The sequence below is a fragment of the Canis lupus genome, chromosome 11 (genome assembly GCF_003254725.2).
Source record: "Canis lupus dingo isolate Sandy chromosome 11, ASM325472v2, whole genome shotgun sequence".
Lineage (NCBI taxonomy): Eukaryota > Metazoa > Chordata > Mammalia > Carnivora > Canidae > Canis > Canis lupus.
This window is the reverse complement of record NC_064253.1, coordinates 31,878,712-31,905,107: the sequence shown is the minus strand read 5'-3', so window position 1 is coordinate 31,905,107 and position 26,396 is coordinate 31,878,712. Positions and strand designations below refer to the sequence as shown.

The following is a 26,396-nucleotide window of genomic DNA, read 5'->3' as shown; positions in this document are numbered from 1 at the left end:
AAAAGTATATTAATAAAATTTTAGAACTCTTAAATCACTTTTCTTTGCTTCTAAAAGCAAAATCTTTAGCATGGCTTCAAAGTCCAGAACAACCTAGTTTATTTCTTTTTCTGCAGGTCCACATACTTATTGTCAGTGCTCCTGGATCAGAGGATCAGATTCTGAATAGTGTCATGCTTCCTCATTGCATGGGGCCTTTGAACATGTATATCTATTCTGTCTGAAGATTTCTTTCCTTACTCCATCTGCTTCCCATTGTTAATTACCTTTTATGTTTATTCTGGTAAACTCTTCCACCTAGTGTAGATTAAATCTGTCTGTTCATACCCTCATTTTATTACATTTCTTTATGTTTTATTGGTCACTGCAGTTTATTTTTAATTACTTGTTTAATATCAAACACCCTGCATGTTTTAAATTCTGGATAGGTTATCTGTTTGTGGCAATGCTTTGCACATACCAGGTTATGATTTGTTGAATCAATTAAAATGTCTTTTATCAATTTCCAAAACAAAAACAAAGACAAAAACAAAACCAAACAACTTGGACAGTTGATCTCTGTTTAACATGCATTTGAAGGAGTATCTTATAAAGGGAAGTAGGATGTAATGAGCACCTCAGAAATATACACAGAAGGTAAGACTGGAAAAAATGTTGGCAGCCAACTAATGGCACAGATTCCTTGGTGATAGGAGTGTTTGGTAGTAGAAGAAAAGAGTTAACTATATAAAATAATATAGTAGTTTTTCACAACACCTTTTTAATATTTTTTTAATATTTTCCTATGGCTTCTGGTTAATTTCCAGTTGCTTAATTCTAGCCATTTGAGACCATCCCAAAGTGTGGGATCCGTAGGATAGCAAGTATTCCAGGGTCAACTGATGGCAAAGTTATTAGTGTTTGAGTGGCACAGTAGAAAAAATTAGGGACTTTTGAGTCAGATTAAAATTAGCTTCAAACACTGTGTCTGCAATTTAGGGTGTATTGTGTAGTCTGTCGAACTTTTTAAGTACTCTGAGGTGTAGGATATTATCTGCTGAACCTCCATGAAACACAAAAGTGCATACGTCCAACAACAGAAATGGAGTAAAAGGGTTATATGGCTATATACAATATGTACAGTATTACAGTATGTATATGGCTATATGTACAATATGTACACACTTAATATGTACATACAAATACAATATGTACATATGTGTGTATACACATACAGATATACATACATATATTCATATTATTAACACATATATTTTTCCTGTTATGTGTCAAAATCACTGTAAGAGCAATTTTTTTTTTTTTACTACAATTCGCTTTTAGCTGCTCATTTTTAACAGTGCTGAGGCTGTCACAGTTTACTTGACTCTAACTCTGACTCTGTGTGTTTGATGTCTAGAATGTGTGAAATCCTATTCTGTTGCATTATCCTTCCTTGCAAAATTCTGTGTATGTTAATAGGTGTGAAAACTACAGCTAATTTATTGTTTTATACTATGGTATTACAGCTTTTAATTTTAATTATTATAATCAATAATCTATGAAGAAATGACATTTAGAGAGGATAAATAACAATAATTTTGATTGGACTTGTTCACAATCCTTTATTGACTTCTATTATAGGTTTTTGATATACAGCAGGGGCTTGGGAAGTGTTTGTTGAATTAATGAAAACTAAGTGAGAAGGCACAGTCTGCATTCAATCTCATATTTGTCTGATTCCAAATATGGTACATATGGACATAATCAAAAGTTTCATCTTACCTCTTAAATACAGAGTATAGCTCTCATAAATGGCAGATTGTATTAAGAATATCAAGCGACTTTAAATTTTCTCACTTTGTACATTATTCATTTTCTAACAAACATCAACCTAGAGTGTGCTTAACTTCATATTTAGGAGCCTTATTATTCATTAGAAGTGTTATCACAGTTATATAATAATCGGTACTTTCATTTTATCTTTCTTTTTACATTAACTTTTGGGTTTTATTATTTCCGTTCTAATGCCATTTGTACTGTTATCCCTTGGATGTTGATATGAAACTTCTGTAGTTCTTTCTAAAAGTGGGACTGCATTTAGATAAGATGACATGTATTATTAAATTCTCTTTAAAATACATTTCAAATCCCTTTAGCTAATATTTTTAGTAATATGGCATATCACAATAATATATATATTAATAATTGCTTTAACAAATTAAAATTTAGTTGTTCCAACACATTTTGAAAATTTTTATAGTGAATGAGAACAATAGAGCAAGGCACTAAATAACTTTTAGCATATATTTAATAGAAAAGTGAAAAAATAGAAGTGATATTATATTATATTATATTATATATATAATATAATATATAATATTACATGTCCCAACATACAAAGTATAGGGGTACAAGCAATGTTGAAATATTTGCAAACATCTCCTGTTAGAGAGGTTATTAAAAAAGAATATATGAAATTCTACTTTTATTAGCCAATAGCATCAAATAATTTTATCATTATATTCTCAGATAAACTCTGATAATGGAATGGATGCCAAAGTAGTTATTTTCTCATAACACTTTTCAGACAAGTCAATAGTTTATATCAGTAAGTTTTGTGATACCTCACCTTTCTTTGTTAACACATATATCAAGCCAGTATATCACCATACTATTTAGTAAGTTATTTCAACAAATCTTGATTTTCAAATATTGATTTTGGTTTAGGCAAATCACACAAGATTATAATATATATAAAATTCAGAAACACTATATAGGAAGAAAAAACACTTGTTTCTTTTTCAATTTTATTTCAATTTACACACTAGATATTATTCCAATTCTTAGATGGAAAAATCAGAAATTGGAAAGAGAGTGAGGAATAGCTGGAGAAATTTCTCATTCTACGTGATACATGAGATGAAAAACACATTTTTAATGTTTTAACTTCTTGAGATTTGGGAGTGTGGTTGTTTCCAAGGCAAAAAGGAAAACAGCTATCTTCTTTCATGCACAGAACCTGTCATGGTAATTTTTAAAAAATATTTATTCTTCACTGTCATATGAATTTAACCTTATGCTATGATAAAACTAGTTGCTAAGTATTAGAATTAATTTAGTGGAATATATTACAACCAAACATTGCAAATAATAGTTCTTATTAGAGATTCTATTAACATGAGAGAAAGAGACTTTGCCTATAAAAAATGAGAATTCAGGCACATTGTTCTCTGAGTCTAGCAGGCCATGTCTAATTTTGTCAGCCTAGCATCAAGAAGATGCTCCATACAGATTTTGAATTTCTTAGATGAGAGGTGTTAGGCAACTAGAGATGTATTATACAATTAACTCTATATGATTCAGATATGAGGGAAGGCCTTAGAATAACATAAAAGTAGAAAGATCCTCCTCAATTATAATTACTAATTTAAAATGCTGGGTTTGTACTTAAGAATTGAGGGGAATTTTGAGGTGCAATGTATGGATAATTATCACCACACATTGGAATTAGCCAAAGATTAGCTATCTTGAAATTAAAGCTATATAGGAGAATCTTGCTTGGATCCAAAGAAAAATAAGCTTCTTAATCTTTTTTCTTAATAGCCCCATGCAAAGCAGTAATATAATGTTAGAATTTTCTCCTGTGCTTCCCCAGTGATAACTGTATGGAGAATAAAAACAGAAAGAAACCATATTATTTGCGGACAGATTTCCCCAGTCCCATAATTGAAACATGTCTGAACTATTCAAGCTGAGTGCCTTGTCTCAATTTCAAAAATTATATATCAGTCATTTTGTGAGGAAGAACAAGCTGTGAGGAGTCAGGGCTGGACTGAAAGTATTCTTCCAATAGTATTCCAATAGAATTCTATATTATTCTTTCATTACTCCCTTCTGGAAAGAGGATGTGATCTCCTTCTTCTCTGTTAAAATGGGGAAAGGGGAATATAGCTTTCCTGTATAATGCATTCATATTAGTTAGCATTTATATTTTCCTCTGCACATCTACTCCTATCTCTACCTAGCTTTAAGACTATAGTGTTTATATTTGTATTCTTTCATCTATGGTATTAGTTCTCCTTAGAAGACTGTTACATTGAATTTGAGTGAAGATTTATGAGGTCCAGACAGGCTGCAATAGAAATTCAAGTACTCTGGAGCCTAGAGGGAGAGACAAGTGGACAAATCCAACTCAAATGAAGTCTTGACCTGTGTAGACCAATTGCAGAGTGGTTTCACTTTCAAAGGAGCATAATACAAACAGGAATTTTGATATTTACCTTCCTTCTCACTCTTGAAGAAACTTCTAAAAACACAGGAAACAATAATCTCTTCTTTTTTAAAAAAGATTTTATTTATTTATTCATGACAGACACAGAAATAGAGAGACAGATATATAGGGCAGAGGGAGAAGCAGGCTCCATGCAGGGAGCCTGATGTGGGACTCGATCCTGGAACTCCAAAGGCAGATGCTCAACATTCTGAGCCACCCAGGTCCCTCTTCTTTACTAATCTTTGTCTCTTCAAGTTTTCTCTTTCCTCATGCATCAGGTTCATTATTTTGATTTCTCTACCCTTTTCTCATTGCCCTTCTAATTTTGTTGCTTTCACAGGCATGTTCTTTTAATCTATCATCCACTAGTACTTGGGTAATGGGATTATCTTCCTTTTGCTTGGTATTCTTGGAAGGATCCACTTAATTGGCATTTTCTCTGTCCAACATATTTCTTTTTCTTTTATTTTCCCCCAAGAAATGGTCCTCAGTAGTGATTTTGCCCAATATATTTTTAATTTTATTCACAAAAGCTGTACACTCATTATTGGTTGGTGAAATTCCATCTCAAAGGGAATCAAGGGAAAGTAAGTAAAGTCATAAATCTAGAATCTTCTCTAGTGGGTAGGAAGAAAAGAGAGCTTGGATATGTATATATATACTTACAAAGTGGTCATTTTTGTCTAATTACACAAGGAGTAGTGTGATATGTTGTAAACATAAATTTAGAGTGTGAAAAGGAATGGAATCCATACAAGTTTGCTAAATTAGGTGACTCTGAACTAAGATGTGAAGAACAAATAGGAGTTAATCAGGTGAAGTGGAAGGTCAATTCATTTCAGATTGAAATAATAGTATATGCAATAAGTCATATTTGAGATGTGAATTGCAAATTTTTGGATTAATTTGTTTAATTACATAGTTTAAAAAGGCCAGAGTTTAATATGCATAGGAAATAGGGTTAAAGAATTTAGAAGAAAACCTGACCTTAAGTAAATTTCTGTATAACGTTATTGAGTTTAGACTTTATGTGGAAGAAGGACAATAGATTGACACTAAAGATTCCATGTTTAGGGAACTACATGTATGGATTTGTATTCTTATGGTGCTCATTCTAACTATAGAGTGAATTGATAGAAATGGAAGTTTCATGTGATGTGTACTGTAAGGCTACATCCAATCTTCTTTCTTGAACACAACTAAATTTTATTTCCCAGATTGTTGGGATTTAGATATGACCATGTAATGGCTGAAATTTGGCCAGTAAAAGGTTAAGCTGCACGATTTCCAGGCCTGAGCCTAGAGGTTATACAATAATGATTTACAATTCTTTATCCTTCCCCAGGCTGGATGTTGAAAAAGACAGAGTCCCTAGAATGAAAGAGTCTGGGTCCCTGAATCTCTGTTTGGAAGAGAGATCCACCCTTATCAGGAATATAGATTTTGGAGTATGTGAGTGAAAAATAAATTTCCATCATGTTTAAGCCATAGTAGGCTTCTGGGTTTGTTTGTTACAGCAGCTAGCATCCTTCTAATAAATACATGTAATTTAAAATTTGCTACCTAATAAATAACTAGAAATAAACAGGTCAAGTTAGAGTGTAACTCCATTATATGCTGGCAACATGAAAGAATGAAAGATTTTTCAGTCTCAATTTAGGAATTATATAGTAGGTCTCTGAGTGTTTAAACAACTAGATGTGACTTAGTGTATAATTTATAACTGCGATAGAGAAACTTATGCTTTTATTGCTTTGATAAAGTGTTATCAGGGTTTTTTATAAGAGCTATTTGATGAGGTTAGGGAATTCTGTTCATGTGAACACTCAGAGCTATTCTTTTATGTCTTGCTGAATTTCTTTCTGTTGTGCACAGCTCTAGCATTACTTTTTCTTAGATGTATTTTCTATATGTACTGTATTATTTGGGTTATTTCATTGTTAGCAAAAGGAACGACTGATTAATTGGACCAGGCTTCACCACTGAATAGGAACCAAAGGAGGCTAAGAAGTAAAAGTTTGGCTAGGATCTCACCATTATTATCTGATGCTAATACTGTCGATGAGTAATAATATTACTGTCTCTCCATTTTAAGAACAATTACTTTTTAACAAAATCGCAGTTGGAGCTCCACCTGGCTAAAACTGAGTAATGTTCCCATGCTTTAACACTCACAGGGAATCCCTATTTTGCCTTCCTTTCTTAAATGTTCAAAGGTGACTAGTCATGAATTGTAGCATTCCTAAAAACCAAGAAGGAAATTTGGATATAGGCAATGAGAAAAGTTAATAAGTGGTCATTATACTATCAGCCTATCAATATGTTGCATTAAAGATGTATCTTCAGAGTAGTGTTTATAGTCAGGTACACAAGGCATTTAGGGATACCTCTAAATCTCTTACATATATCTCAATCTGTAAAAGCTACAGTTAGTCTTCAATATCCCAGAGTTCTCTTGATGCACATACACTTTAATTTGTAATTAAAATTGTAGGTTCCAAGAATGTATTGGGTATGTTGGGAGAAATAGAGAAAAAAACACATTTTTTAAATAGTGTGGTATATTTTACAAAGTCATGCTAAACATCATCCTTTGTGACCACATCTTCTTTTCTATAATTTGACTTTTTCTTTTATGATCTATTGCTCCATATTTCTTATGTGCATGCCTATAAATTTCAATAAAGAGATATGTAACTATAGCTCGAGAAAAAAATTATAAAACAGTAGCAATATAAGGTGATAGCACTCTGCCTTTATTTTATATATATATATTTATTTTTTATAAATATTAGAAATTGTTCCTTTAGCTTGAATTATGACATCTATGTTATAATTTATTGTTTTCCTTACCTCAAAAGCAAAATATATTTTTAAAATTGATTGATATGAGGAATTTCAAAGTAATTCTCAAAAGTCATTAATGATAATCTTCTCTCCTTTGTTATAATGTTTACCTAAGAATAAACTTGATAATTATGGTTATCACTAGATGTAATCACCCTGTTTTATTCAGAATATTTTTGTTATACTTCTATTTAAAATAATATGCTATCCTGTGTTTGAAAGAATCTTCCATTGGACCACTCTGTTAGAAACATGATCCAGCCATATTTGCTGTTCTTTCTTTTTCATATTACATACTGCTTAGGTTCAGGTATGCTAAATTATGTTATTGTAATGAACAAACTTTAAATCTGACTAGCTTAAAATGAAAAGGGCTCATTTCTCACTTATGCTACCTGTCATTTTTTTCCAACTGATTCCTTGAAAGTACTCCTGTGATCACTTTTCTTTTTTCTTTTTCTTTCTTTCTTTCTTTCTTTCTTTCTTTCTTTCTTTCTTTCTTTCTTTCTTTCTTTCTTTTTCATTCTTTCTTTCTTCTTTCTTTCTTTCTTTCTTTCTTTCTTTCTTTCTTTCTTTCTTTCTTTTTCTCTTTCTTCTTTCTTTCTTTCTTTCTTTCTTCTTTTTTTTTTTCTAAAATATACTCTTTTGAGAGTTTTTCCTGTTAAGCCACTAAATTTCTTTACATACTAGAAAAGATACTGGTTCTATTCCCAGGTTTTTTCACAGATTTTTAAGCATTGTCAAATAAACAGAAATTGATTTAATAAAGATGATCATTTTTGTAGCATCTTCCTTTTTTTTTTTTTTTTTTTTTTTTTTTAATCTCCAAGGACTCGTGCACCAATCTTCCCTGGGAAGGAAACAGTTTGCTGAATGCATCAGGATTTCCTTTTACTTACAATAGAGGCAAAAACTCTCATGAAAGCAACCTCTGATGGGGCAGCATCAGTGTAAATATCAACATAATTCTTCCAAAACATTTATTTTCATATTTAAAGAAAAAACTTTAAATATATCTTGGATGCTGCTTATATCAGTAAGCTCTTTGTAACAGAAAAAGTTTTAATTTCACCATTTACAAATTTCATCAATGCTAGGGCATCATATTTTTTTCATAAAATTTGTTTACAATCAACCAAGATAAAAGAAAGATGTTTTCAGTTTAGTATTCAAAACCTCTTTAACATATGTGACATATTATTATTCACACATGGATTCATTTTATTCTTTAAAAAAGGAAGACTTTCAATTTCTCATGATGTGTTTTTTCTAGTGTTTCATGCTTTGTAATTTTACACAAGGAGATGAGTTGTAATGCATAAATATTCCTACCATGAAGTAAATTCCCTCTAGTTTTCTATTACAGTAGTAGTTTGTTTGCTACAGTAATGTTACATAGTAGGGTGTTAGAGGTTGTTGAAAGAATCAATATAGGAAGGAGAAACTATGCCATCAGCCTACCATTTTCCTCTCTCTGTGATTCAGTACTTACCACTTATTCATGGCCTCCCCTCCTTCATTCAGAATTTGAATATAGATGCAAATACAAAAACATAACCTTATTATGCATTGTTACCATATGAGGATAAAAGACCTCTAACAAAATTGTAAGCAGGCCTGCCTAGTCAGTATCCATCATCATGAATTCTAGTATCATGTAGAACATGAAGTTCAAATATGATTTTTAAAAATTTTTACGTATTTATTCATGAGAGACACAGAGAGGCAGAGACATAGGCAGAGGAAGAAGCAGGCTCCCTGCAAGGAGCCCAATGTAGGACCCTATCCCGGACCCAGGCATCATGTCCTGAGCCAAAGGCAGATGCTCAACCACTGAGTCACCCATGCATCCCTTGATTTGTTCTTTTTTTTTTCTTTTTTTCACATCAGGATCACCTGTAATACCTACAGACATTTAGAATCCTAGCATTCAACAGAATATTCTTGAATTCTTTTATCTTACAATAAATGAAAAAAAAAATTGTAAAATACATTTGTTCACATTCCTGTTGTTTAAATTTACACATTTTTGTAGGACTATAAGAGATATGCCTACCAAAGGAAAGTTTTTCCTTATGGTTCAGATATATTTGACAATTACTAACAGTAAACAACTATGTACTACCAATAATTTGAATTAAACTAGAACCATCCAGATAGTTGATTGACTACTATTTTTGAAAGAGAGGTTTCTTTGTTTTTTCCTATTTTTTGAGTAATCTCTATACCCAATGTGGGGTTCAAACCCCCAACCCCAAGATCAAAAGCCACACACTCGGGGCAGCCGGGTGGCTCAGTGGTTTAGCGCCTGCCTTCGGCCCAGGGCGTGATCCTGGAGACCCGGGGTCGAGTCCCACATCGGGCTCCCTGCATGGAGCCCGCCTCTCTCTCTAAAAAAAAAAAAAAAAAAAAAAAAAAAAGCCACACACTCCACTGACTGAGCCAGCCAGGTCCCCTGACTGGTGACTCTTAATAGAATCTGTAGCATCATTGTTCTCTTAATATAGACACTACAAGTCAAGTAAATGGGCTCAGTGCCTCTTAATTCTCCAGTGTAAGTTCTGAAGAGCTCTTTGACACATTTTTTTATTATATAGATTGCATCCTAAAAGGTGGGGAAGTTTTTAAGCACTAGGTTAAGCTACTGGAAAAGTACTAGGGGATATTAGGGAAAGGTTTGTCAATATGTTAAGGCCAATGGTGTTTGCTAATTGGTGCTTACTGAAGTTAGACTCCTATTGTCCCACATATACTGGGAGACAGGAGCCATGTATTTCTCAGGCCCCCAGCTTTGAGGTATAATTGACAAATAAAAATTGTATATACTTAAGGTTATGATTACATTTCAAAGAGATGGCTCAAGTCTTTGAGAAAGACATTCCTGGGTTCTAAAACTGTCAATATGTTGGGAAAAGATATACATCCTGAAGGGACAGGGAAAGAACTTATAATTAAAAATTTCAAAAGTCAGTTCTCTAAAATAAGAAGGCCAGGAGCCTAGAATGAGGAAGAAGTTTGTCTAAAGTTTAGTCAAGTGAAGTGAACGTTAAGGTCATCTTGGTCATATGTTGAAATTTCAACAATGTTAAGTAACCATTATATCCTTGATTTGATGCTTGTCATGGTTTACAAGTTGGAAGCTGTTTTCTCAACTTGAAGTGCCTATAATTTCTAGAGTCTTTCTTTTATTACCTTTATATTTCTTAAATTGGAACTTTTTCCTTATTGAGCTTTGGAGAACTTATGTAACTCATCCAATTCTTTACAGGTTCAGTAAACCACAATCCATATATACAGTTAACCTTCCACTTTATAATCCCTTCCCTTGGAGGTAAAAGTTCATTGGCTATATTAAATACCTTCCATGTTATCAAAGGTGGCATTTTGGCCAAACATTTTAATAACTGCATAACATAAATAGCTATTCTGTTTTCCGAAAAAGTACCCTCTACTGCTTTCAATCAATATCCTGGCCTGTGCTACATACTGAAGAGTGTTTCTGTTCTTAGCAGTGTTATAATTCTAGTATTAATCAGCCAAGGCTTTCTAGATTATGTTGAGATAATCAACAACCCCAGATATGATTGGTTTAAAGTGTAGTTTATTTTCTTGGTTGCACTACCTGTTCATTTTGGGTCTTCTGGAGACTGTGGTACATATATCCTTAACCTGTAACAAGAAAAGTGGCAAAAGAAAGGGAGTTCTGGTATGCCTCACATGAACATTGAGTATCCATGCTAAAAATGACAGGGTCCAATGTTCTTATAAACCATGACCCAGAATAAATGTTACAACTGCTTCCAAATACAAGGGAGCTGATGAAAGCAATTCTACACCATGAGTAGAGAAGGAATAATAAAAATACCTGGCAAAGTATATTTTTTAAAAATTTTTATTCATTTATGATAGTCACAGAGAGAAAGAGAGAGAGGCAGAGACACAGGCAGAGGGAGAAGCAGGCTCCATGCACCAGGAGCCTGACGTGGGATTCGATCCTGGGTCTCCAGGATCGCGCCCTGGGCCAAAGGCAGGCGCCAAACCGCTGCGCCACCCAGGGATCCCATATTTTTGATTACTAATATAACTTCACTTTTTATGACTCCTGATACTTTCCTTCCCAAATGAATAGAATATGATAAATGCATTTCTATCAAAATATAATTTTTCATCCAATACTTTAAAAGCCAATTAAAGAGATAAATTTACTATGCCAAAATAAGCATTATTTGAAATAGAAACTATAGCCTTTATATTCTGATTTTTTTACAATCTAAATAAAAAAAAATAAAAGCCTTTACAGTAGAAGGAAATCAGTGAAGACCTTGTGTGTTAGTTTTTCATGTACAAACTATAAACCTTTTTTAAATTACAGAGGCTTGGTCTGGCACCATAATACACAGTTAGTTGTTTTGGATAAAATAAATTCCACTGTGATACAATGCATTAGCATTGCTGTTGACCCAGGAGTACGAATGAAACTTCTGAATTCCAATGTAGAGGTATTTTCAATTAAGAGTGAGCCTGTTAGGAAGATGGATTTAAGATTCTTTCTTCTGCTTCCATTCTTAGAGACATATCTGAAAAATGTGATTCTATATATCTGTCATCAAGCTCAAAGCCAGAGGAAGATGGGCTTCTAATATCAGATGCATGTACTAAAACAGGATCTCCATCTTGCTAGCTCAGGATAAATTTTATCAGAGATTTCAGGGCTATGACAAGTCATATCTGTTATAGTTGACTGACTGGAATTTCCATAATTTTCATTTTTTGAGTGTGTATGAGATAATACAAGTACAAATTCATTTTATTTTTAATAAAAACATAAAAAGGGAAATCTGAATAACTAAAGCATGTTAAAATAAAACATATAGAATGCTTTTCCCTATCTATAAGAAAATTTTATCTGTGTACTGTTAGGTGATAGTACTTTATTTTAAACATTGTCAGTATTCATTTCAGAGAATATCTTATGATTAAAATTTTGGTTTAATATGAAAAATAAAAATAGGAAATTCTTCTGATTTGCTAGATTATACTCTTTTGTAGGCAACTCTGCCTAACATAGTGCTAAGACATGTTAACTTTCCAATATTGACTCTTTTGGGATTTAAATTAATGAAAACACGCAAAATTGATGCAATATTGCTTATGTCATCCAGCAAGACATACAGTAGATATGGATTTGTTTTACTGTGTTAGTTAAAGTTCCATCTCTGTCTCTGGTGTTCATTACAGCCTAGGACAAAAAGCGGCTGTGTAAGTAACACAGAAAACATAAGTTAACACCTCATGTATGACTAGAAGCACATCATCTTCATTCTAATTAATATGGTACACTTATCTAGCATTTTCTAGTATAAAATACACTTCTACTTCATTTCATTTTGTCACCATTAAAAATCTGTAAGTTCTAGAAATAACTTTAATGATATTACTGCAGTGCCAAGGAGATAAAAGACTTTTTGAAATTTGGAAGTCTTGCATCAGAAAATAAATCCCATTTTTCTGACTCTAGATTCAGAATTTCTTCCATTATACCATAGCATTTTTTACTGTTTAAGACATCCACTGTACTCTTTGGTTTGAGCTATCTGACGAACATTAATTCAGGGAATACAAGTTGGGTATCAAGGACTCAGAAACGCAAATATATTTGATTATATTGACAATTTAAGTAACCACTTTTCACTTGGTCATAACTAGTATATAAGAATGACTAATAAGTAATACCTCAGGGCAAAGCTGGTGAAATAAATTAAAATCATAAAATCATTTTCCCAAAATACATTTATGTCTTCCTGTTGAAATTCTATTATCAAAATAGTTTCTGTAACAATTTTTTTTCAAAATTAAATATCTGAATAAAAACTCTGGTATAATCAACCTGCATGTGTGCCACAAGGGAAACATGCTTTGGTGAAGTCCATACAAAGAACATATAGAGGACATTGCATTTACTCCTCAGATTTTTCCCAAAAGGCTTCTATTTGCTGTTCATGCTATTTAAATATACCATTCATTTATTATTATGATTTTCTCCATCTTTTCCTTGAGGCTTAGCCTATCATAGATCCCAAAATATACTTTGGCTAGGCATTGGGGAAATATCATAGTCTGTACTCAATGTACACTATCTTTCATTTTATTATAATACATTATTATTGTTATGCACATGGAAATCACAATTTACATTGGATAATGTACAAGATCATTGAATACTACAAACAAATATAGTCACTAATGAGTTCATTAAGTGTTAAATAATTGGGTTATTGCTGTTTTAAGTTATGCTGAAGTAGAACAATTTTTATCTAACATTTTCTGCCCTGTTTGGCTGCCCTTTTCCTCATTTTTAATTTCTTTTAGCTAAAAAGAGTATACTTTGCTTAGGTTTTTTAAATTTTTATTTTTTAAAAAATTTTATTTTATTTTTTTGTCTGCACTGTTTCGGGATTGATAGCTTCTTCATCTCCAATTTTGAGATATATAGGACAAAAAAAAGTCTGAAGGAAATCACCAAAGTATTATTCTTTGGATCCTGAGATTATTAACCTGTTTTCCTCTCTTCATCTTTCAGAGTCATTATATATATATATATATATATATATATATATATATATATATATTCCAGGTATTTAGTTGTAATTAGTAGGGAAAAGAGAAAAATATGTCTTCTCCAAATTCCCCAAATTGGAAGTCCTATAGCAGCATTTTGTTTTTATTGTAAGCTTAAACTGAGAATAACTTAAAAGACTATTTCAATTAACAATGGAATAAATAGGAGTGCTTCAGGGGCTCAGTCAATTAAATTGTCCGACTTCTGATTTTGGTTCAGGTCATGATCACAAAGATATGAGATGGAGCCTGCTTAAGATTTTTTCTCTCCCTCTGCCCCTCTCCTCTCCCCTCTAAACAAAACTAAACAAAAACACAATGAATAAAGTATGATAGATTCATATAATAGAGACCTATACTAAAATGGAAGAGAGTGAAATAATAAATATGCAACAACATGGATGACTCAGACATAATACTGAGGAAACAGCCAAAAATAAGTGAATATATAGTGGATGATTCTATGTATCTAAATGTCAGGAAATGTGTTCCATTAGAAGTTGTAAAGATAGCATGAAGGAGGTTTTTGAAAATCTAAAATTATGAGGCACCTGGGTAGCTCAGTCTACTAAGTTCTGCCTTCGGCTCAGGTCACGAACTTATGGTCCTCTGATTGAGCCCCACATCAGGATCCTTACCCACTGAAGAGTCTACCTCTCTTTCTCCCTCTGCCCCTGACCCTGTTCATGCTCATTCTCTCTTAAATAAATAAATAAAATCTTTTTTAAAAAACTAAAAATATTCTATATCTTAAATTATTAGGTTGCTAGCTATACAAATTTGTTCACTTTGTAACAATTCATTATAATGTTCATCTAATATTTATATACTCTACCACATGCATTATATACTTATAGAGAGTTACAAAATATTCCAAAACATATAGCACAAACATTTTACTTAATTTTGATTAATTGAATCTTTTCTCCAAGAGACTTGAAATAAGACAATGGAGTCTGCCATTTCCATTTCTATAATCATTATATATATATATTTTAAAGATTTTATTTATTTATTCTTGAGAGACAGAGAGAGAGAGAGAGAGAGACAGAGACAGAGAGGCAGAGACACAGGCAGAGGGAGAAGCAGGCTCCATGCAGGGAGCCCGATGTGGGACTCCATCCTGGGTCTCCAGGATTAGGCCCTGGGCTGAAGGTGGCGCTAAACCACTGAGCCACCTGGGCTGCCCTCTATTAATCATTATAGCAGAGATCATGTAAACAGCAAGAGGGAAAAGTGAAAGATAAAATAAATGGAGAGGGGCACCTGGGTAGATCAGTCAGTTAAGTATCCAACACTTGATCTCAGCTCAGGTCTTGATCTCAGGGTTGTGGATTCAAGCCCTGTGTTGGCTTCATGCTGGGCATGGAGCCTACTTAAATAAATGAATAAACAAACAAACATAAATAAATGGAGAAGAAGAAATTAAAAGGTGATTATCAGAAGATGATATCATTGTTTACAAAAAAACAAAAAGAATTTCACATTCTAAGAATTAGTTCTAAAATATAGAAATCATTTATATACTATTAATAAAATATTAGAAATATTACATAGTTTAATTATTAAATATTTTTTAAAACAGTATTAGAAAAATTGATGAATACATATTAAGAGGAAATACAAATCATGTTCATTCACCGGATACCTCAATTGTGATATACAGATTCAATAAAATACAAATAAACTCAAGCCACAGTGTTTGGGACACTAACAAGCTGATTCCTAAGTTTGTATTGGAAAACACAAAGTGAAGACTTGTTAAGTCAACTTGAAAAAATGAACAGCTTTGATTACATATACTACCTATTAAATACCTTTTGCTCTGCAGTTTCCTTGAGAAGAACATGCCCAGACTAGCTTGTTCAAGGAATAGGAATGAGAGATATGTGGAGCAGAACCACGCTTGGCTAAACTCAGCTAGATCTAATGACCTCCAGCTTGCACAGAAGTGAGACTATGCCAAATAAAGGTCAACCACTTTGTAAACTGAGCCAACTAGAAGCTCTTCTGTAAGCACATGCTGATTATTAATATTTGTATATTTCTGATATTTTGATTGTTACATAACTATATTGTTGCCAGTTGTACATGCACACACATGAAATACTTTATAAGTAAAATACCTTATCTCATAAACCCATTAGATACTCACATCCTTTTATTTAAGGTTAGTGGACCAAAGTTTGAACTTGTTAAACAAACTAAAAGAACTTTCAAATTGCTAATTATTCATTTCTAAATATAAAATTATAGTTTGTAAAACCACAGTTGTCCAGTGGTCAAATTGTCCAGTTTTCTCAATTTCAAGTCTATCGATCACCTCCATTTTCCAACTGGTTCTTCTTATTCCATAGAAATAGTCTTTGCCCCCCACTCTTGCATCCCATGAGCTCTGTAACTTCTATAGCAGTAGCTTTCTCAGTCTCGCAAAATGGAAAGACATTACTAGCAGCACTTGCATAAGGTCTGGTAGCTAGATCACATTGCCACATTGTGAAAATTACTTCATATGTATCCTCTATCTTTCATTCTTTAAGTTTTCTCACTGTTCTACATTGTACCATGAGCAGGAACCCTTGAATTTAAAGCCCAAGGTAGAATTGAGTACTTTCTAAGATGCACTTCATTGTACAATTGTGGAAACAGATCCAAAGTGACTTTCCCAAAGGCATTATGTTGGTTGGACACAAAGCTAATGTTAATAATTGAGATAATTGTATTTACATTTTATCAATCTTTTAGATTTCTGTAATATCTTTATCTACTATAGACTACACATGAAATTTATTCTGGGTTCCTAAGCCATAAATTTGAAAACTGGTAGTGATATATTTGATGTCTAGCAGTAGACAATAAGGAAAACTTAAGATCATTGCTAGTTTGCTAATCCCCAAATATATACTCAAAATTTGTTTGCTCAAAAGCCTCAAGTATAAATAGAAATATAAATTTTAAACTTAATAGAGCTTAACCAAATGTTAGACTGTAACAGTTTAATTTGCTTTACATTATTCTTATTGGGTAAAGTGGCTTTTTGTTTGAGTTCTAAATGTGTTGCCCTTTAGTGTATGACTTATCAGTATCACTAGTAATTTATAAAGATAATTTGTTTTTATGGGATAAAGAACTTCCCTTACATGTTAAGTTCAGTATATTAGTTCCACTGTAATATTTAATGGCAAGAATAGTGAATTTTCTATCTTACTTTTTAAAAGTGGACTAAGCCACTCTAAGTTTCAAAAGAGTATTCTTATTTTTTTTTTCTAAATGAGAAAAGCAGAGGGGAAAAGGTATTGAATATAAAGCTCAAATAAGTATGGGACCAGAAATTGCAGAGCTGTTCTTTTGAAGATTCTTGCTTAAAAGGGAGACCAAAGAAGCACTAGTATCAAAGATGTTAAGTTTTAATTGATGCTGTAGGGTATATGGAATTTTGTCACATAGATACATTCTAAGGTACTCTGAGAAAAAACATAATACTTAGATCTTACATTGCATTTTTAAATTGACAATGTTTTAAAAAATTAATAAATTCTGATTAGATCTCTTTGTGGTGGGTGAGTGTTATTAAATGCTGCAGGTCAGAAATACATTGGCTCTAGTGATAATAGTTATTGCCATAGTAACATGGACACCACAGGCCCGAAACCAAAATCCTTACCTGTGCAAAATGTTCAGTGGTTTTAATGAGCGTTTTCTGTGAATCCAGTGTGCCCCGTGTGCTCACTTCTTTGGGAAATGTTTGAACTCAATGTTGCTTTATTCTTGTTAACTGTGTATAGTATAGCACATGTGAGTCACCCAAAACAGCATGGGGTAATTTAGGCTGATATTGCAATTACATTTAGACTTCACCATCTGGGTTAAACAAATGAATTACTAATAAGCCTGGTCCCTAATGAGGGGTGGCTTTGTCTAACAAAGAATAAAGACAGTGAAAGTCACTTGCACTTGTATTTTTGTTGACTGCTATTCAAAAAGTGCCCCTCTGGTTTCTATGCAATAGAAAATATTATCCTGTCATAACTAGATAAGTGCTTTAAATTTCAGTTAGACCCTCCACTGGAGCATCATCCTTGGACATTTTTACAGAATTATGTATAAGCCATCTTCCCAACTAAATTCAAGTATAAAACCACTGATTTTGAAAACGTTGCAATACTCATCATGAGAAATGCAACATTGGTAATCTAAATTACAACACATGGTATCATACATCTTAAATTTTATGTAATTTAGTTATTATACATTATCTAATTTATTCATATAGCAAACTGTAAAGTAGTTAGAGTAGAAATTATTTTCAGCATGAGTTTTGAAAGTACAACTCAAGTCTAATGCTTGGGAAGTAAAACAAACAAAATACACACATACACACACTCCACACACACACACACATACACGAAAAAATCATGTGTTTTGGACCTGGATCAAACTACAAATTGCATTCAAATCACTAAACTCTTTCAGTCTCAGCTTCTTTGTCTGGAAAATTTGGATAGTAACAGCCATTTCTAGTTCAGTAGCCCTGACTTAGAGCAGTTTAAGTTTCAATTTTTTTCTTTTTTTTTCTTTTTTACTTCATAGTGTTACAAATGTGGTATACGTTCAGTAGAAATTGTACTTCACATTTTGAATTTTGATCTTTTTCCAGGTTAGTGACACGCAATCAGATACGATCTCATCATACTCCACAGTGGCAGCAAGCCTAGCTCTCAGGACCACAAGGATGTACAACCGATACAGTTACAGCCATTCTAGATCAATATGGCTCAATCGCTGGCCACCTAGGTGTCCCCCAAGCATGTTTAAATTAGGCTAAGCTAAGATATGATGTTTAATATATGAGGTATATTAAATGCATTTTTTACTTAGGATAGTGTCAACTAACAGTAAGTGTATTGGAACTAACTCCATTATAAGTTGAGGAAGATCTGTATACTGGAAGAAAGTTATATAAAAACATATTGATTACTTTTAATTAAAGGTAAGCATACAGGTTAAATTTTTGAGGATAACAATTTGAAGAATATTCAATTTTCAAATAGGTAACAGAATGTGAAATAAAAATTCTTTAATACAAAAGATAATATGGATTTATTTTTTGAACAAGTTTGTTATTACGTTTGTGTTTTTCAAGTTTTTATTTAATTTCCATTTAGTTAACATATAGTGTAATATTACTTTCGGGTATCAAATTAGTAATTCTGTACTTCCATACATACTCAGTGCTCACTGTGACAAGTGCACTCCTCAATCCCAATCACCTATTGAACCCATCCGCCCACTCACCGCCCCCCTGGTAACCATCAATTTGTTCTCTATAATTAATATAATTATTAATCTCTTTCTTGGTTTGACTATCTCTTTTTCCCCCTTTGCTCATTTCTTTTGTTTCTTAAATTCCACATATGAGTGAAATCATATGCTATTTTTTCTCTGATTAACATATTTGACATATTTTGTTTTGTATTATATTCTATAGCTCTATCCACACCACTGCAAATGGCAAGATTCCATATATATATATATATATATATATATATATATATATATAATCTTCACATTTTCTTTATCCATTCACCAGTAGATGGACATTTGGTTTCTTTCCATAATTTGGCTACTTGATAGTGCTGCTATAAACATCAGGGTGCACGTACCTCTTCAAATTAGAATTTTTTGTATCCTTTTGGTAAATAGTAGTGCAATTGCTGGAACCTTGGGTGATTCTATTTTTATTTTGAGCTGCTTCCATAGTGTTTTCCAGAATGGCTTCACCAGTTTGCATTCTCATCAACAGTGTAAGAGGATCCCCTTTTGCCCCATTCTTGCCAAAACCTGTTGTTTCCTGTATTGTACATTTAGTCATTGACAGGTGTGGGATGATATCTCCTTGTAGATTTGATTTGTATTTCCCTGATGATGAGTGATGTCAAGCACTTTTTCATGTGTCTGCTGGCCATCTGTGTGAACTTCTTTGGAAAAATAACTATTCACGTCTTTCTCTTTTTTTTTAACTGGATTCTTTGTTTTCAAGTGTTAAGTTTTATAAATTCTTTAGGCATTTTGGATACTAACCACTTATCAGATGTTTCATTTGCACATATCTTCTCACATTCAGTAGGTAAGAACCTTTTTATTTTTTGAAGTCCCAATAGTTCATTTTTCTTTTGTTTCCCCTGCCTCAGGAGACAAATCTAGTAAGTTACTATGGCTGATCTCAAAGAATCCCTGTATTCTTCTCTAGGATTTTGATGGTTTCCTGTCTCACATTTATTTTTTTTTAAGATTTTATTTATTCATGAGAGACAGAGAGAGAGAGGCAGAGACACAGGCAGTGGGAGAAGCAGGCTCCATGCAGGGAGCTCAACGTGGGACTCGATCCAGGGACTCCAGGATCAGGCCCTGGGCTGAAGGAGGCACTAAACCGCTGAGCCACAGGGGCTGCCCCCTGTCTCACATTTAGATCTTTCATCCATTGTGAATTTATTTTTGTGTATGGTGTAAGAAAGTGGCCCAGTTTCATTCTTTTGAATGTTGCTGTCCAGTTTTCCCAAAATCCACTTATGGAAGAGACTGTTTTTTTTCCATTGGATATTCTTTTCTGCTTTGTTGAAGATTAATTGACCATATAGTTGTGGGTTCATTTATGGATTTTCTATTCTGTTCTTTTGATTTATGTGTCTATTTTTGTTCCAGTATCGTGCTGTCTTGACCACTACAATTTTGTAATGTAACTTAAAAGTCTGGAATTCAGACAACTACAATTCTTCTTTTGTTTTTCAAGATTGCTTTGGCTATTTGGTGTATTTTTTGGTTCCATAAATATTTTATAACCATTTAATCTAGCTCTGTGAATAGTGCTGGTGGTATTTTGATAGAGATTGTCTTAAATCTGTAGATTGCTTTGGGTACCATAGATATTTTAACAATATTTGTTCTTCCAGTCCATAAGCATGGAATGCCTGCCCATTTCTTTGAGTCCTCTTCACTTACTTTCATCAGTGTTTTCTAGTTTTCATAGTACAGATCTTTTACTTTCTTGGTTAGGTTTATTCCTAGCTATCTTATTGTTTTTTTGGTGCAGTTGTAAATGGGATTGATTCCTTGAATTCTATTTCTGCTGTATCATTGGTGACATACAGAAATGCAACAGATTTCTGTATGTTTATTTTGTATCCTGGGAAATTACCGAATTCATGTATCAGTTCCAGCAATATTTTGGTAGAGTTGGGTTTTCTACATAGAGTATCATGTCATCTATAAATGTGAAAATTTGACTTCTTCTTTGCTGATTTGGATGCCTTTTATTTCATTTTGTTGTCTTATTGTTGTAGGTAGGACTTCTAATACTCTGCCAAATAACAGTGGTGAGAGAGACGTCACTATCTTAATATTGATCTTGGTGGAAAACCCTGTTTTTCCTCATTGAGGATAGCTGTGGGGTTTTCATATTTAGCCTTTATTATGAAGTATGTTCCCTCTAATCCTACTTTGTTGAGGGTTCTGATCATGGATTTATGTAGTACTTTGTCAAATGTTTTTTCTGCATCTATTGGAAGGATCATACGGCTCTCATCCTTTTTTTTATTAATGTGGTGTATGTATCATGTTGATTTGTGAATGGTAAACAATACTTGCAGCCCAAAAATAAATCCCACTTGATCGTGGTGAATGATTCTTTTAATGTACGGTTGTATTCAATTTGCTAATATTTTATTGAGAATTTTTGCATCCATATTCATCAGGGATATCACTCTGTTGTTAGTTTTCTAGTAGTAGTGGCTGAGTCTGTCTGATTTTGGTATTGTGGTAATGCTGGCCCCATGGAATGAATTTGGAAGTTTTCCTTCCATTTTCATGTATTGGAATAGTTTGAGAAGAATACATATTACTTCTTTTTAATATGGAAAGTGGAATTACTCCTTCTTAATATTTGGTGGAATTTGCCTGTGAAGTCAAAAGTCCTGGGCTTTTGTTTGTTGGGAAATTTTTGATTACTGATTCAATTTCCTTGCTGGTTATTATTCTGTTTAAGATTTCTATTTTTTCCTGTTTCAGTTTTGGAGGTTTATATGTTTCCAGGAATTTATCCATTTTCTCCAGGTGGTCCAATTTGTTGACATATAGGTTTTTATAAACTTCTCTTATAATTGTTTGTATGTTTGTAGTGCTGGTTGTTATTTCTCCTCTCTATATCATTTTTTCCCTCTGTTTCTTCTATTGTTTCATTGCACCCAGTCTGTTTTGAATCCCAGTTTTTGCATTTTTTTCATTTCTGACTGGTGTATTTTAACTCTTTTTTCTGTAGTAAGAGCCTCCCTGAAGTCTTTCATTCTGTCTTCAAGCCCTATTAGTAACCTTATGACTGTTGCTTAAAATTATCCTTCAGACATGATACTTACATGTATTTTGCTTAGATCTGTGACCTTGTCTTGTTCTTTCCTTTGGGATGAATTCCTCTTGCCATTTGTCTAAGTCTCTATCTTCTTTCATATGTTAGAAAAGCCCATTATGTTTCCTGCTCCTGAGAGTAATGCCCTTTTAAAGAAGAAGTCATAGAGTGTCCAAGGCCTCACACTTAAGGGACTATCTCTGGTGTGTGCTGCACACACTCTGCTGTTGTGTTTTGGCTGATCTATCCTTTAGGTCAGAGGTCTGCAGAGACTCTCCTCATCTGCAGTGGGCAGTGTTTGGTCCTTGGCTAGAATTTGGCTGGTTTAAACGAGGTGTGCTCTGGTCTGCTTGTTAAATGAGACCTGCTACAATGTCCAGCAGAACAAAGCCCTGCAGAAGAACTCTCTGGTCAGGGACATGGTATGGACATAGGTTTCTGCTGGTCTTCTGGGTAACAGGCCTGTTGAGCTGGGATGAGTCAAATTTGACCAAGAAGGTCAGTACCACCAGAGCACAGAGGACCTTGGTGTCAGCAGGTTAGGTATTCAGTGTTGGTGCCATGCCATTTATTACAGGTTGCTCTATGCTGAGAGGCAGGGGAAAGAAATCGTGCCAGCCAGCAGCTTTGTCCCTAGAGAGAGGGGCCTCCATGCCTGCTACTCTCAGGAGTACACTCTGAGAGGAGTGAATAATCTCCCCACTGTGATCCCAGGCATTTTTCAGATTGCTGTTTCCACATGGTTTGCCAGCCTTCCCTCCAGAAGCAGGCAGCGTCCTCAGGGCTCTATCACCACCAAACCAGCTGACCTTTAAAACTCCAGTCTTTAATTCCTGCTGGTTGCAAGAATTCATGAAAACCAGCCCCTCCTGTATTCCTAGCCAATGACTTTGGGCAAGGGTTCTCCATGTGAGTTGCCCCATGTATTCCTCTCTCACCAGGGCTCCTTCCCTCTGTTGTACCTGTGAACCATTTCTCCCCCAAACCACGTCTTCATACTTCCTACTTTCCTTGATATGGCCTTTTCTCTCCTTATCTTTGTAGAGTTTGTTCTGTCAGTCCTCAGTTTGGTATCTGAGGCATTCAGAATGATTTGTTAGTTATCTAGTTCTGTTCCAGGGACAAGAGAGCCTAGGGTCCTCCTATTATGCCACCATATTAGCTCACTCTTCTTATACTAGATTTTTAAAATGTATTAATGTAAAGGTGAGTTGTATAATCAACAAGATATATTTTAAAAAGAAATGTAGCAAGAGGGCAGCCCGGGTGGCTCAGCAGTTTAGCACCGTCTTCAGCCCAGGGCATGTTCCTGGAGATGCAGGATCGAGCCCCATGTTGGGCTTCCTGCATGGAGCCTGCTTCTTTCTCTGCCTGTGTCTCTGCCTCTCTCTGTCTCTCTCTGTGTCTTTCATGAATAAGTAAATACAATCTTAAAAAAAAAGAAATGTAGCAAGAGCATGGCAGAGACAACATGAAAGAGAATGATGGAAATATCCAAATATATCAATATAAAATAAACTTAGGTAGATTAATTTGATTGATTTGAGAAAATACTTCATTCAAATACTACCTATAAGGCACACAGTATAATGGTTAATTTTATATGTCAACATGGCTGAGCCATGGCTACCTAGATAGTAGGTCAAACATTATTATATTTGTGCCTATTGGTAAGGGTGTTTTTGGATGAGATGAACATTTAAATTGGTAGACTAAGTAAGCCACATTTCCCTTCTTAACATGGATAGCCTTCATCCATTGAGTTAAGGTTGGAATAGAACAAAAATCATTATTCTTCCATAAGTTCAAGGAAACTCTTTCTGTCTGAGTGCATGAGTTGGATATTGGTATCTTCCTACTTACAGAACTCAAATTGAAACATTGATCTTATTGGGTATCCAGGCTTTTAACTTTAGGACTGGAAATACATGATCTATCCTAGATCTCTGGATTGCTGACTGTAGGTCTTAGAACTTCTCAGCATCTGTAATTGTGTAAGCCAATTCCTTTTAATAAATATATAATTGATTAGATAGTTCCATGAAAGATAAATAGATATCCTATTGTCTCTGTTTCTCTGGAGAACCTTGACTAATACACAAACCTATGCATAAGGACCCCCAAAAAAGAGTTTGAGTATATATATATATATATATATATATATATATATATATATATATAATTTTACATATAATATAATGGGCCCTCAAACTCAAAAGAGTTTGAGACTATATAAATATTACTTTACATATAATATAATGGGCCCTGTCCTACCTCACCAATAGCTGCAATGAGCGCATCGGCTAAGTGGTCAACTCAGGGGTCCTGCCCAGGCTGGTCCAGCTTATGAGCAGCTCAGAGCTCAATGTCTTGACCCCCTCTCTCCGCACAATTGGAAACATCGTCACAGGAACGGATTATCAGACCCAGATGGCCGTTGACGCGGGCATGCTGAACGTGCTGCCCCAACTCCTGACACACCCCAAGTCTTCCATCCAGAAGGAGGCAGCTTGGGCCTTGAGCATTGTGGCTGCAGGGTCCTGCCAACACATCCAGCGGCTGATCGCTTGCAGCATGCTGCCTCCCTTGGTGGCTCTGCTTAAAAATGGAGAATTTAAAGTCCAGAAAGAGGCTGTTTGGACCGTGGCTAACTTCACAACTGGAGGCACCATAGACCAGTTGATCCACCTTGTCTATTCTGGAGTTCTGGAGCCATTGGTGAATCTGCTTACCATCCAAGACACCAAAATTGTTATCACCATCCTTGACTTTCTCTCTTTTATCCTCCAGGCAGTAGAGAAGTTTTCAGAGAAGGAAAATCTGTGTCTTCTGATAGAAGAAATTGGTGGCATTGATAAAATTGAGGCTTTGCAAATTCATGAGAATCCTCAGGTTGCCCTGACTGCTTTGAACATTATCAAGAGCCATTTTTGTGAGGGAGAAGAAAGTGTGCAATATTACCAGCCCTGGACCAAGATAATGAATTCTTAAACCGCTTAACAAAAAAGTACCAAGGCACCACAACTTCTAAAAGGACCAAACCCTAATTGGTAACTTCTTTGAGAACCTTCTATGAACCGGCATGGCACGGGTGTAAAGCTTTTTAAACTAAATGTTAATAAAATTTTCAACACATTAAAAAAAAAATTAAACACATGTTTAATTTTCCAAAACACTATCCTAATTTGGATGACTAATTTGAGCCACTGTCCTAACTCTGCAACTCAGCATGCACTGCCAGTCTTCTAACCACCCCCCCATATCCTTTCTCTCCCTGATCCCCCACCACACCTTACAAACTTGAGATAAAAGGAATCTCATTCTGTGATTGTTAATTTAAGGATTTAAAAACCAATTTTAATACTGTTTCACTAGTTTTGGCCTTTGAAGTAGGTAGACTTATGGGTTTTATTCTACAAATTGTTGGTGGTCATGAAACCATTCATGTTATGTTTGTATTATCAACAAATAACATTTGGAAAAAAACACCTAATTTCTTTTAATACACCCTCAGATCTGTTACTGCATCTCTCATTTGTGATGCAATAGCCACTTTGCCTGTATTAAAAGGGCCAAGAGTAAATGCCTTTTTTGTTGAACATGTCTATAGAGTTGGCAGTTAATGCTGTAATTTGTCAAATAGCCCTTCCAAAATTATACTTGTGAAATACACAAAAAAATAAATTGATCTACTTAATTTCTATTCATTTAAAAACTGTAAAATATGTATAATAATATATGTAAAATATATATAAAATATATAAAATAATATATGTATATAAATATATATATAAACACATACTAGATCAATAAAATTAAAGAAGTTATTAAACTCAAATTAAGTAAACTTTACGGCAAAATAATGATTAAGTTTAAAGAAAATCAAATATCTAATTAAATTCAAACCCATATAATCCTCATAATATAACTTCAAATTATGTGAAACAAAAAGTGACAGAATTATAGGCGCTAATGACAAAGCAATAAACATATCTCTTTAAAATAATTTAACACCCATATCTCTTTAAAATAATAGACTTCAAAGACAAAATATTGTTAAATATGTATAAAAAATATACTATACAATTAATAATTGTGACCAAATTTGCATATATCATTTACTCTTTCAGCAATTAGGTTGGAAATGCATATTTACTTTTCTCAAGTACACATGGACATTTACAAAAGTTTATCGTATAATAGTCTGTAAAAAAGCATTTACACATTTTAGACAGTTGATAACATGAAGGATACTCGGGCCACTGCATAAAAGACAAAAAT

General features: G+C 33.8%; 1 pseudogene; it reads right to left on the bottom strand.

Moving 5' to 3' along the window:
- LOC112650368 (dnaJ homolog subfamily A member 1-like) overlaps window positions 1-24,415 on the bottom strand; it is a 132,960-nt pseudogene extending 108,545 nt beyond the window's left edge.
- Window positions 24,416-26,396: the final 1,981 nt, after the last annotated feature.